The sequence below is a fragment of the Ranitomeya variabilis genome, chromosome 3 (genome assembly GCF_051348905.1).
Source record: "Ranitomeya variabilis isolate aRanVar5 chromosome 3, aRanVar5.hap1, whole genome shotgun sequence".
Taxonomy (NCBI): Eukaryota; Metazoa; Chordata; class Amphibia; order Anura; family Dendrobatidae; genus Ranitomeya; species Ranitomeya variabilis.
This window is the reverse complement of record NC_135234.1, coordinates 378,946,535-378,960,513: the sequence shown is the minus strand read 5'-3', so window position 1 is coordinate 378,960,513 and position 13,979 is coordinate 378,946,535.

Genomic DNA, 13,979 nt, shown 5'->3' with positions numbered 1-13,979 from the left:
ACTAAAATATACAACGATTCTAATAATGAGGAATGCTAAATATATATATGAAATCTAAAGCCATAAAATAAGTATATATAAATGTAATTTTTAATCAAATGAATGATAAAAAAATGATAAAATAAAATAAGTAAAGTAATTAATTTAATAAATTCATAATGAATTCATCAAAAAATTCATCAGTATACAAAAGGAGTGAAAATATCTACTCCACAAAATATATAACCTATTTGCCTAAACATTAAACAACACATACATACCCTCACACATGCATAAAATCAACAAAATTAATAAAATAATTGGATTACTCAAGAGATATACAGATGTATATCTATAACAATAATATGATCCTTACTTACACTCACATATGCCAAAAATAAAAAAGTAAATGGAGTAAAAGGATCACTCAAATAAAATAATATATATCTATACAGATGATGGATGACCCATAATTACTCATACATATTAGAATACCAAAATACCCCCAAAAAATAAAATTAAAAAATTAGAAGTATACCCTAAGGAACCCTAACCAACCCAAGAAATAAATATAAAAAGAAATTATTGAATTAGAATAAAGTATCAGAGGACAAAAAATGCAAGACTCACTACAAAAAGCTTGAAAAACCCCACTGTTCGTTAAGACCATTTGGTGTCATACATTGCAGCATTGTAATCCATTTACACTCTTTTTGTGACAATTTTTTATTACAATTACCTCTCCTATTCCCAGAGTACAATCGATCAATACCTCTAATTTTCAACAAATGAGATTGGCCATGATGGTACTGATGAAAGTGGCGTGCCAGAGGTTTAAGTTTGGATATATTCACATTATCTTCAATTTTAATTTTTTCCGCTGCTTTGATATCTTTGATGTGTTCCAGGGTTCGAACACGTAACTCTCGTGTGGTCATCCCCACATATATGAGATTACAAGGACACGTAGCAAGATATATAACATTTGACGTGCGACAGTTAATAAAATGCAGAATTTTATATTTTCTTTCACCACTTGAATCCTGGAAAACATCCGTTCTTACCACATGTTGACAAGCTTTGCAAGCGCCACAACTGACACTACCCCATTGGGGCCCTTAGAATCAAATATAAATTGCGAAGAATGAGGTACATAATGACTGTGAATTAACGAATCCCGCAAAGTCTTACTGCATTTCGCAATGATTGAAGGTCGATCTGGCAGAAATTTCGATATCGAAGGATCTTGCATAAGAATTGGCCAAAACTTAGAAATAATGTTGGTAACCTCATGCCACCTAGAGTGATAATTCGTAATAAAACGCACATGTCCATTATCCATCCTGTCTCGAGTCGCATTAGACACCATAAGGGATTGGTAGTTTGTCTCCTTAGCCCGAAAATAGGCTTTTTGGACATTATCTTTCCGGTAGCCTCTCTGTAAAAACCTTGATGTTAACTCTTGGGCTTGTTGTTTGAAATCTTCATCACAATCACATATACGTCTCATTCTTAAAAATTGGCCTGTGGGTATTGTTTTAATAACATGGGATGGATGTGATGAATTTGCATGTAATAATGCATTTACACTTGTTTCTTTACGATAGACAGTAGTATGTAATTGTCCAGATTTGTCCATAGATATCCATAAATCCAGAAAATTGACTAAGTCTTGTGCAATGGTCCAGGTGAGTTTAATATTTACAGAATTGCTATTAAGATTTTCCAGATAATTTTCCAACTCAATTTTTGAACCCTGCCGATCAAATAGAACATCATCAATAAATCTCATCCATGAGACAACTGATCCTGTCAGTGTGTAATCCATATTTAGAATGCATTCATGTTCCCATAAACCCATAAATAGGTTCGCATAAGAGGGTGCGAAAGCCGCACCCATGGCCACGCCTCTTTGTTGGAGATAGAACCTATCCTTGAATACGAAATAATTATGCGATAAAGCATATTCTAACAATTGCATGAGAAATCCAACCAACCGAACATCATAATTCCTGTTGGATAAATATCTTCTCACTGCATTGAGATCTTGTTCGTGAGGGATTGATGTATAGAGGGATTCTACATCACACGTTATTAAATACATATCCCCACTCATATATACAACATCCAGTCTCTGCAGTGCTATCCTTTATATAAGAAGGAAGTTCAGAGACTATAGGTTTTATATAATAGTCTAAAAACTTAGATATAGGTTCCAAGAGACTGCCATTGCCAGATATAATTAGACGTCCAGGTGGGTCAACCATGTTTTTGTGGACCTTTGGCAATAGGTAAAATGTAGACACAGATGGAGACTCTACTTTTAAACCCTCCCAAATTTTGGGGGGTATAATCCTTTCTTCCAAAGCCCAATCCACAATGTCAAATAACTTTTTGATATATCAGAGTGGGATCACGGTCTAAACGCTGATAACATTGGGGATCATTTAACTGTCTAAATGCCTCTTTTGCATATAAATGGGACAGCCAAATGACCACATTTCCCCCAATTATCAGAGGGTTTGAATACAACCCCTCTCATTTTATTCAGTTCCCCCAAAGCCTTCCTTTGTTCCCTCTTTAAGTTATCAAATGGTCTGTACTCTGGTATTTGTCGTATTTCACTACAGACCATCCTCACAAAAGTATCTATAGATTAACTAGATGTAAGGGAAGAAAAACACTTAGGCTATGTGCACACTTTGCGGGGTCCTCTGCGGGTTCTCCCGCAGCGGATTTGACAAATCTGCAGGGCAAAACCGCTGCGGTTATCCCTGCAGATTTATCTCGGTTAGTTTTGCGGTTTCCGCTGCGGGTTTACTCCTATACTATTGATGCTGCATATGCAGCAATATGCAGCATCAATAGTAATGTTAAAAATAATAAAAAATGGTTATATACTCACCCTCTGACGTCCCGATCTCCTCGGCGCTGCACGCGGCGCTCCGGTTCCAAAGATGCTGTGCGAGAAGGACCTTCGTGACGTCACGGTCATGTGACTGCGACGTCACGGTCATGTGACCACGACGTCATCTCAGGCCCTGCTCGCACAGCAATCCTGAGACCGGACGGCCGCGTGCAGCGCTGAGAGGTGAGTATATCATTATTTTTTATTTCAATTCTTTTTTTTTTTACACTAATATGGTTCCCAGGGCCTGGAGAAGAGTCTCCTCTCCTCCACCCCGGGTACCATCTGCACATGATCCGCTTACTTCCGCATCGTGGGCACAGCCCCATGCGGGAAGTTAGCGGATCAATGCATTCCTATGGGTGCAGAATCACAGCGATTCTGCACAAAGAAGTGACATGCTGCGGAATGTAACCCGCTGCGTTTCTGCGCGTTTTTTCCCGCAGCATGTGCACAGCGGATTGCGGTTTCCATAGGGTTTACATGTAAATGTAAACGCTATGGAAACTGCTGCGGACCCGCAGCATCAAAATCGCCACGGATCCGCGGGAAAAACCGCAAAGTGTGAACATGGCCTTAGACTTCTTCTTGATAAAATCTGGAAATTTACCTGATGTTTCATTTTGTTCCGCCAGAAGGTCTTCTAGTGCTTGTAACACCTCCAATTCTTCTTCTGTGGAAAAGGTATCAGGAAATGATTTATTATTATGATATTTCTTTAATAAAAGTTTACGTGCAAAGAGAAATGTATCTTTCATAGTTGTAAAGTGGTCTATTTTCGCTGTAGGACAAAAATTCAAACCTAAAGATAACACTGAAATCTGATCAGTAATTAATTCAACATCAGATAAGTTAATTACCTTCAGTGTACCTTCATTGTTTCCTTCTTGTTCTTTACCACCATTCAATTTTCTCTTTGTCGATGGAAACCTGGTGTTATATCGTCCTGAAATGGCTGATGCAAAAAAAATAAATAACAATTGTCAGCTGCATAGAAATACATACAGCCTCACACTCCGGTCACTGATGGGTAATTATTATTGCTGTTATGCCATTCATTCACTATATATACTGCAGGGAATATTGACCCAGAGGAGAGTTTATGGTGGATTCTACCCATCAGTGAGTGCAGTCTAGATGTCCAGGGGACGCGCCTCTGCCCCAATGCGCATTTCGGAGAACCACCTGACGGAGAGTTTATGGTGGATTCTACCCGTCAGTGAGTGCAGTCTAGATGTCCAGGGGACGCGCCTCTGCCCCAATGCGCATTTCGGAGAACCACCTGACGGAGAGTTTATGGTGGATTCTGCCACCTATCAAGTAGCAGTCGACTTTGTATTTGAATCTAGCCTCTCTAGATTTTATTCTAATGTGTATCCATTGTGACACATATAGAGGCCATAAATTATTATATGTCTATCACTAGATGCTCAGGGTACGCGCTTCTTTTGTACAGCACTTTTACAGTTTGTGGCTCTGTACTTCACTTCCTTTCACTTGTGTCTGATGATTTTAATAATAAAGTTTGTTTATATTTTGATACTTAGGACCGCAGTATCATCTATTTTGCGTGGTTGTTATTGGTAGTACTGTGCAGATAGTCTTGCATGGCAATATATGTCAATTGAATGTGCGTCCAATGGCAATGACACCGATTCCACTGAAATAATGTGCTGCCGGCATAAAAAGGTCACTTTGTCCTTCAAATAATGCTGCCCCCAAAGTCAATTTTTTTTATATGTAGCCCATATTCCTAGCCGAGTTTAAGACCCCTGATTTAAATAGTATTGATATGGCTATGACAAACAACATACATTGTGAGTAATTAGTATCCAAGGATGTAGGGCTCTCTGTGTTCTTGTGTACCATGTTATTGTATGTATATTTATTCTTATGATCATATCTATAAGGTGAGTTTAATACAGCACCTTGTAAATATTAATGACATTGTGCTTTAGACGTCCACCTGTGTATGTTATGTTAAAGAAACCTGTCATGTTAAAAATTGTATATGATCTGCAGGCGGGATGTTATTGCACAAGAGGAGCCGATCAAATTGATATTGCACTTTATTCACTGCCACCGGCACTCGGGAGCGGAGCGTGCGACTGCGTGTATTTCTATGCAGCTGAATGCTCCGGTCCCGAGTGTCGATGGCAGTGTCGGGTATTGATGTGAGAGACTCGTGCGAGTTTCTCGCAAGTGTGACCCCGGCCTAATAAATATTTCAGCGCACATAGCCAGCCATTTGTTCCCGGCAGTGTGAGTCCTGATGCCAGAAGAATTGGTCTGCTGTAGAAAAAGCAGAGTGCAATGAGGAGGGTAAGCAAGTGCCAGAACAGTTGGGGCACAATATCTTTCTGGTTGTTATTTATTCCTTCCAGAAAAACTGCTAGAGAAAAAAAAACAGTTCCCAAGTTGCCATCATGAGGGAAAGAGAGCTACATAATTGCAGTAGCCGATGAAGATGGGGGTCTCTCCACCATCAGTTCTGGCCTATATAGAGGCAATGTAACGTGGCTAAAATATCCCCCTGCAGCAGAGTAAAGACAGTGATTCTTAAGGTACCTTCACACGAAGCGACGCTGCAGCGATAGTGACAACGATGCCGATCGCTGCAGCGTCGCTGTTTGATCGCTGGAGAGCTGTCACACAGACCGCTCTCCAGCGACCAACGATGCCGATGTCCCCGGGTAACCAGGGTAAACATTGGGTTGCTAAGCGCAGGGCCGCGCTTAGTAACCCGATGTTTACCCTGGTTACCAGCGTAAAAGTAAAAATAACAAACAGTACATGCTCACCTGCGCGTCCCCCGGCGTCTGCTTCCTGTACTGTGTGAGCGCCGGCCCTAACAGCAGAGCGGTGACGTCACCGCTGTGCTTTTACTTTCACTTTAGGGCCGGCGCTCAGTCAGAGCAGGAAGCGGACGGCAGGGGACGCGCAGGTGAGTATGTACTGTTTGTTTTTTTTACTTTTACGCTGGTAACCAGGGTAAACATCGGGTTACTATGCGCGGCCCTGCGCTTAGTAACCCGATATTTACCCTGGTTACCAGCGTAAAACATCGCTGGTATCGTTGCTTTTGGTGTCAAACCTGACGATACACGCCGGTCTGACGACCAAATAAAGTTCTGAACTTTATTCAACGACCAGCGATATCACAGCAGGATCCAGATCGCTGCTGCGTGTCAAACACAACGATATCGCTATCCAGGACGCTGCAACGTCACGGATCGTTGTCGTTCTCGTTGTAAAGTCGTTTCGTGTGAAGGTACCTTTAGAGTAACTTGTTTGAAGTTGAAACTCTGACCAGGAGTTAAGCCAGCCGTTCACATTAGTGCTGTTGGCCAGACGTTCTGCCGACAACTATCTCTACCGTTTCTCCCACACACAGGAGTACTCATTCGGCTGAGCGTTTCTGTGCTCTCTATGAGAAAGCTACCAGCTGACATGTCAGCCTTATCCCTGGAAACAGTGCAATTAGTAGACCGAAATTGGACATGCCCTGCCGGCATCTATCCCAACAACCAATCAGCTGGTGCACCCATACACATTAGTGTCCATCGAACTCATTGATATCGGCAGGTTCGGGCTACATTAGTCTTATCTATATGGGGGACCTTCACTGCCACAAAATTGCTAACCACCATGTACTGTAGACTTCGTGATCTCAGTTATTGCCGTTTATATAACAGACTGTAACCGCAGACCTGTTGAACCTTCTGTATATCTGAAACCACCAAGTTTGATTGGCCGAGTATTGACTAAAACTTAAGTTCAGACCAGACTGCATCTGTGCCCACTGTCAGGCACATACGCTTGAGACATGCACCCGAAAGGGTGCGCAGTCAGAATTAATGCCAAGGAATCCATCCACCATAATGATCCATTGTACTAAAGTGTATGGTATACATTTCTTTTCAGTGGCCTTCAGTATAGGAAAGCACAGCCTGCATGCATGAATGACCGGACAGGCATCCCGCCCTGATTTGCCATCCACGACAAGTCCTTGTGCCCATTGGTCAGTCTGTCAGATGACACATTTGTCCACACAGTATCCAGCGTGTCCTGGTGGAGTCCTGTGATGTTCTCAACATCGTCCTTGGCTCTGATACAGAAACTTTATAGTGTACGTCAGGAAAACCTCCCGATGTATACAGTAGGCACCTAGCCTAAATTTCCTGTATTTGAACTGTGTGAGCTTATCATTTTTTTCGCCATTAAAGTTCCTGCAGGGTGTTGCCTTTGGTCGGGGCCAACATAATGGGTGGAGCAGCCTTGTTTTATCCTGACTCTTCTATTAGCAAATGTCAGGACAATGAAGAGCTACTATGCTGAATCCTTTTGTCTTGTCAGCAGTTTTCTCCTCTCTCACATTGAGAACACATGTTTGCTCAGTGGAGCATATTGTTATGTATAGTTGCACTTATATGCAATATATTATGGAATTGCTTAAGCAAAATGTTATTTATGGAATGCTGTCTTTAATTAATGCGCATACAAAAAATAGGGATTGTCGAGGAGGGCCATTCGAATTTCCTTCTCTTTCCCCTGTTATCAGACTACAGATTGCTGTTTACAGGAATCTGTTGTGTGTAAATGGAGTCCAGTCTAGAGACGAATGTAATTAGACAGTCTGTTGAGGGGACTGTTACATTTCCCTTGCCACAAACTTAATAGTATTGTTCCCTTTGTAAAGTGAATAACCTCAATTCTGCCCATGTGTCTGGGATCTGCAGTTCAACTATTCCATTAATTACTTTGTTTGGTTGCCTGCCCCAAAAGACTTGCAAATTCTACTATGGATTCCTTGAAATCTGGTGCCAAAAAATCAATGCAATATTCAGTGTTCCACTTGGTCAAGTAAGATCTTACTAAGGTGGCATTTGTAGCCTATAGAGCGACAAAGAACGAAGTACTGGGATCCAAGTTTTGCTAATTCACTAATCAAAGGCTTTATTAGCTCATTATGAAATAGAAATGTATCACATAAATATCAAACAAAAAAAAAATAAAATATCTACAAAAAAGTACATAGATACTAATGGGACAGATGAGCAGAAACACAATGATGCTCAAAACTTCCTAGTTGAATAACCACATGGGTAGTCTCGTATATACATAAAACCTTAATATAGTTGTATATAGGTATATATAAAAAAATATTATATATCAAATATGATGGTATGTATATATAGAAAGTAAAGAAACCCATGTATAGTACCTCACAACATAAAATACACCCTAGGTATAATGGGACTCAGAGCAATGCTGTAGATAGCGTATTTACATGGGTCTATAATATGGAGGTGGAAGCAAAGAGCAGCCTCGATGCGCGTGTCACTGCTAAATGTGTCACGGCTTTGTCAGGACCACCCTTATAACTAGGGTGTCTTTAGCTGGGTGGTTATAGTGTGAGTTTTGGCAGACTGATTAAAGAGGTCTATAATATCCCAATTTCTCTAATTCCTGTGATCTGTAGGAAAGGAACGACCCTGGTGCACTTGGCTATATCCAAGATACTCTACCAAACTAGAAAGACTATCACTAAACCTGGCTAGTATCACGCCTTATTTATTATTCATTACCTAAATAGCGTGCAAACATAGGGAGAAGATACAAACTCCTTGCAGATGCTGTCATTAGTTGTGTTTGCACCCAGGACCCCAGCAATGCAAAGCAACAGTGTTAACCACTGAGCCACCATGCTGCCCTGATACACCCTCAATACAGGAAACCATTCAGTGCCTGAATAGTACAAGTCTGCTGGAAAAAAATCTATACATCAAGAGGAGTGCAACTACGGAATTCTGAAAACAATGAGGTGACTGGATGAGATGCTCAGCGGTAGTGTCTGAAGTGCTGGCAAGTGATATGATGTTTAATTTACTAATCCTCTGATTGCTGTTTGTTCCTTCTTCAGCTTAATTTTCCCCTAAAATTCTATAATGCATTATTATACTAGTCTTTAACCTGATATGGTTGGATTTTGCACTCCAAAAAGGGGCTAGATTTTATGAATCTCATTTATAATCAAGAACAGTGGAGGTGTCCACTCTTAACTCAAATGTATGTGATTTATACTGATCCTGTTATTTCCAGTTGTTCTGATTTCTGTTATATTCCATTGAACCCCTTCATGTCCGGAGGTATTTTCGTTTTTGCTTTTTCGTTTTTTGCTCCCCTTCTTCCCAGAGCCATAACTTTTATATTTTTTGGTCAATATGGCCATGTAAATTTCTCTTGCTGCAAATATGTCTTTTATTTTTTTATTTTCCTCATAGGCTTGAAGGAGATGAGGAAAATCTGCAGGGAAATAAAATGTAGGTCTATGCGGTTTTAGTGTGTTCCTGCAGTGGAAACACGCTAAAAACGTGCTTATTCCACCAATGACTGTATCAAAGTTTTCTCAAAGCCAAATACCAAGAAATATAAAAAACAAAGCAGTTGGATTTATAAAAATGACATACAAAAGGGGACAAAGATCGCAGCTGAAACAATACGATAAAAATGCACTTCAAGATGCATTAAAAAAGCAAGTAACCTTATTTAAATAATTGGTGCAAAAATGCTGCAGAAAATTTTCGGAATCAAAAATACACCAAATACTCATCATGGAAACTTGGCCCAAGTTTTTTATATACTCTACTCAACTCTGAAATTGCAATGAAAAGTTGTGAAATTATGGAAATCATAAGATCAATAGACGTAAACCTCTTTAGCACTGACCTATTTTGCACTTCACCATGACATATTTGTACAGCAGCATTTGCAAATGGGTAATGATACACAAATGATGGCAAAATGGAAGCAACATTTTCGAAACATCTTGATTTATTCAATATCAAGTATGAAATACAGAATCGCCCATGCTTACATGCCTTGGCATGCTAACAATTAGAAGAAAAATAGAAGTTGGCACTCGTTTGCTGAAATAATATATTTATTGCACAAATAGAAAAATACAGAAAGCTCCACATAAAAAAAGCGTTGACGTTTCGGCCTAATCGGCCTTCCTCAGAACGTGAGGTGGATCAATGATGAATAATAATTGCTGCATACTGTACAGCAGTTAAACGCATGTTCACATTGGCCACAAAACATTAACACCTACAAGAGAAAAAAAACCCTGCTGTAACTTTAAAAAAGCAAAAGTGCATTTAAATAAGAGTTTTTAGTAATACTGTTTTTTGATCAAAAATTAGCACAAAAGCCATCCCACCTCGTCAAGGTAACTCTGATCGGGACAGTCTAATATTGAAACCTTACCATGTGTCAATGTTGACCTCAGTGTGAATAAGGACAGACAAAAGGACTGGGTCCAACCAGTGAAACACCAGACTGTGGAAGCCTTATATATAATCTCTAGCTCAGAAAAAGGGAGGCCACACCCTGGCTTGCACAGAATGCAACAATACAGAGAGAAAAAAAACACAAAAATTGAGCTTAACTTGAGTTGGTACACATGCAGAGGTTAAACGCATGTTCACATTGGCCACAAAACATTAAAACCTACAAGAGAAAAGCTGGGGAAAGCTAAGTTCCTATGATGTGCTTTTGGTGGGTTTAATATTTTGCAGAATTTTGGCACCTATTATATAAACCTATTATGTAAATTAAATGACTTGTTTTTTTCATTATATTTTTTAATGTGATTTATGTGCATGCATTTTTATTGCGTTTTTGAAGTTGTGTTTTTTTTCTCTAGTTGGTGTGTCATTTAAATAAAGCAGCTATGTTTTTGATACTTCCTGTTATTTGGCTTTGACAAAACTTTGTTGATATATTCATGTGCAGATTGCATGCATTGTTTTATGTGTTTCTGCTGTGGACACGCACTTAAAACGCATGTGCGTTTTTTACCTGCAAATTTTCCGCATCTAATGCAAGTCTATGGACAGAGACAGACTGCCGTATTTCTCGTGTGAGTATCGCAACGTACACCTCATACTGGCTGTCTGCTCTCCTGACCCATACCTCCCAACCATCCCGGATCCAGCGGGACTGTTCCGATTTTGACAGTCAGCCCTGCGATCCCGGGCGGGACATTAGTTGTCCCGCACTGGTTGGGAGGTGTGTATATCACCCGGTCAGCTCCCTGAGCCCCTGCACCCGCAGAGCAGCATATTGGCTGCTCTGTGGACACAGGACCTGTGATAAAGTCACAGGATGGGAGGAGTCAGGGGGTCACATGATCAGAAGGACCTCCGTGTACAGGACTCTGCTGGTTGTCATGGCGCTGGAGGAAGGTAGGCGTATGTGTGAGGTCAGGAGGTGTTTACAGTGTGGATGTAGCATAGCCGTGTGTGTACGAGATGTATGGATCAGAGCAGCGTGTGAAACGTGTATGGAGCAGAGTCGTGTGTGTAAGACGTGTATGGAGCGATGCCACGTGTGTACGAGGTGTATGGAGCGGAGCAGCGTGTGAAACGTGTATGGAGCGGAGTCCTGTGTGTACGAGGTGTACAGAGCAGAGCCACGTGTGTACGAGGTGTGCGGAGCAGAGCCATGTGTGTACAAGGTATATGGAGTGGAGCAGCGTGTGCAATGTGTATGGAGCGGAGCCGTGTGTGTACGAGGTGTATGGAGCAGAGCCGTGTGTGTACAAGGTGTATGGAGCGGAGCCGTGTGTGTACGAGATGTATGGAGAGGAGCCGTGTGTGTATGAGGTGTACGGAGCGGAGCCGTGTGTGTATGAGGTGTATGGAGCGGAGCCGTGTGTGTACGAGGTGTACGGAGTGGTGCCGTGTGTGTACGAGATGTATGGAGAGGAGCCGTATGTGTATGAGGTGTACGGAGCGGAGCCGTGTGTGTGCAAGGTATACTGAGTGGAGCAGTGTGTGCAATGTGTATGGAGCGGAGCCGTGAGTGTACGAGGTGTACAGAGTGGTGCCGTGTGTGTACGAGATGTATGGAGCGGAGCCATGTGTGTACGAGGTGTATGGATCGGAGCAGTGTGTGAAACGTGTATGGAGCAGAGTCGTGTGTGTAAGACGTGTATGGAGCGATGCCACGTGTGTACGAGGTGTATGGAGCGGAGCAGCGTGTGAAACGTGTATGGAGTGGAGTCCTGTGTGTACGAGGTGTACAGAGCAGAGCCACGTGTGTACGAGGTGTGCGGAGCAGAGCCATGTGTGTACAAGGTATATGGAGTGGAGCAGCGTGTGCAATGTGTATGGAGCGGAGCCGTGTGTGTACGAGGTGTATGGAGCAGAGCCGTGTGTGTACAAGGTGTATGGAGCGGAGCCGTGTGTGTACGAGATGTATGGAGAGGAGCCGTGTGTGTATGAGGTGTACGGAGCGGAGCCGTGTGTGTATAAGGTGTATGGAGCAGAGCCGTGTGTGTACGAAGTGTACGGAGTGGAGCCGTGTGTGTACGAGGTGTATGGGGAGGAGCCGTGTGTGTATGAGGTGTATGGAGCAGAGCCGTGTGTGTGCAAGGTATACGGAGCGGAGCAGCGTCTGCAATGTGTATGGAGCAGAGCTGTGTGTGTACGAGGTGTACGGAGTGGAGCCGTGTGTGTATGAGGTGTATGGAGCGGAGCCGTGTGTGTACGAGGTGTACGGAGTGGTGCCGTGTGTGTACGAGATGTATGGAGAGGAGCCGTATGTGTATGAGGTGTACGGAGCGGAGCCGTGTGTGTGCAAGGTATACTGAGTGGAGCAGTGTGTGCAATGTGTATGGAGCGGAGCCGTGAGTGTACGAGGTGTACAGAGTGGTGCCGTGTGTGTACGAGATGTATGGAGCGGAGCCATGTGTGTATGAGGTGTATGGAGCGGAGCCGTGTGTGCAAGGTATACAGAGCGGAGCAGCGTGTGCAATGTGTACGGAGCGGAGCAGCTTGTGCAATGTGTACGGAGCGGAGATGTGTGTGTACGAGGTGTACGGAGTGGAGCCGTGTGTGTATGAGGTGTATGGAGCGGAGCCGTGTGTGTACGAGGTGTATGGAGTGGAGCAGTGTGTGTACGAGATGTATGGAGAGGAGCCATATGTGTATGAGGTGTACGGAGCAGAGCCGTGTGTGTGCAAGGTATACGGAGCGGAGCAGTGTGTGCAATGTGTATGGAGCGGAGCCGTGAGTGTACGAGGTGTACGGAGTGGTGCTGTGTGTGTACAAGATGTATGGAGCGGAGCCATGTGTGTATGAGGTGTACGGAGCGGAGCCGTCTGTGCAACGTATACGGAGCGGAGCAGCGTGTGCAATGTGTATGGAGCGGAGCCGCGAGTGTACGAGGTGTACGGAGTGGTGCCGTGTGTGTACAAGATGTATGGAGCGGAGCCATGTGTGTATGAGGTGTACGGAGCAGAGCCGTGTGTGCAAGGTATACGGAGCGGAGCCATGAGTGTACGAGGTGTACGGAGTGGTGCCGTGTGTACGAGATGTATGGAGCGGAGCCATGTGTGTATGAGGTGTACGGAGCGGAGCCGTCTGTGCAAGGTATACGGAGCGGAGCAGCGTGTGCAATGTGTACGGAGTGGAGCCGTGTGTGTACGAGGTGTACGGAGTGGAGCCGTGTGTGTGCGAAGTGTACGGAGTGGAGCCGTGTGTGTATGAGGTTTACGGAGTGGAGCCATGTGTGTATGAGATGTACGGAGTGGAGCCGTGTATGTGTGAGGTGTACGGAGCGGAGCCGTGTGTGTACGAGGTGTACGGAGCGGAGCCGCATGTGCAAGGTGTATGGAGTGCAGTCGTGTGTACGAGGTGTATGGAGTGGAGCCATGTGTGTACGAGGTGTACGGAGTGGAGCCGTGTGTGTACGAGATGTATGGAGAGGAACTGTGTGTGTAATGAGGTGTACGGAGCAGAGCCGTGTGTGTATAAGGTGTATGGAGCGGAGCCGTGTGTGTACGAAGTGTATGGAGTGGAGCCGTGTGTGTACGAGGTGTATGGGGAGTAGCCGTGTGTGTATGAGGTGTACGGAGCGTAGCCGCATGTGTAAGGTGTATAGAGCGGAGTCACATGTGTACGAGGTGTACGGAGCGGACGCTGGCTGTGTCGGATCGGAGCAGATATTGCTCCTCGCTCTGACACTGACTGGCACAGGAGACACAGGAGGTCTTTATCAGTGGCGTATCACAGCTGCAGCGACG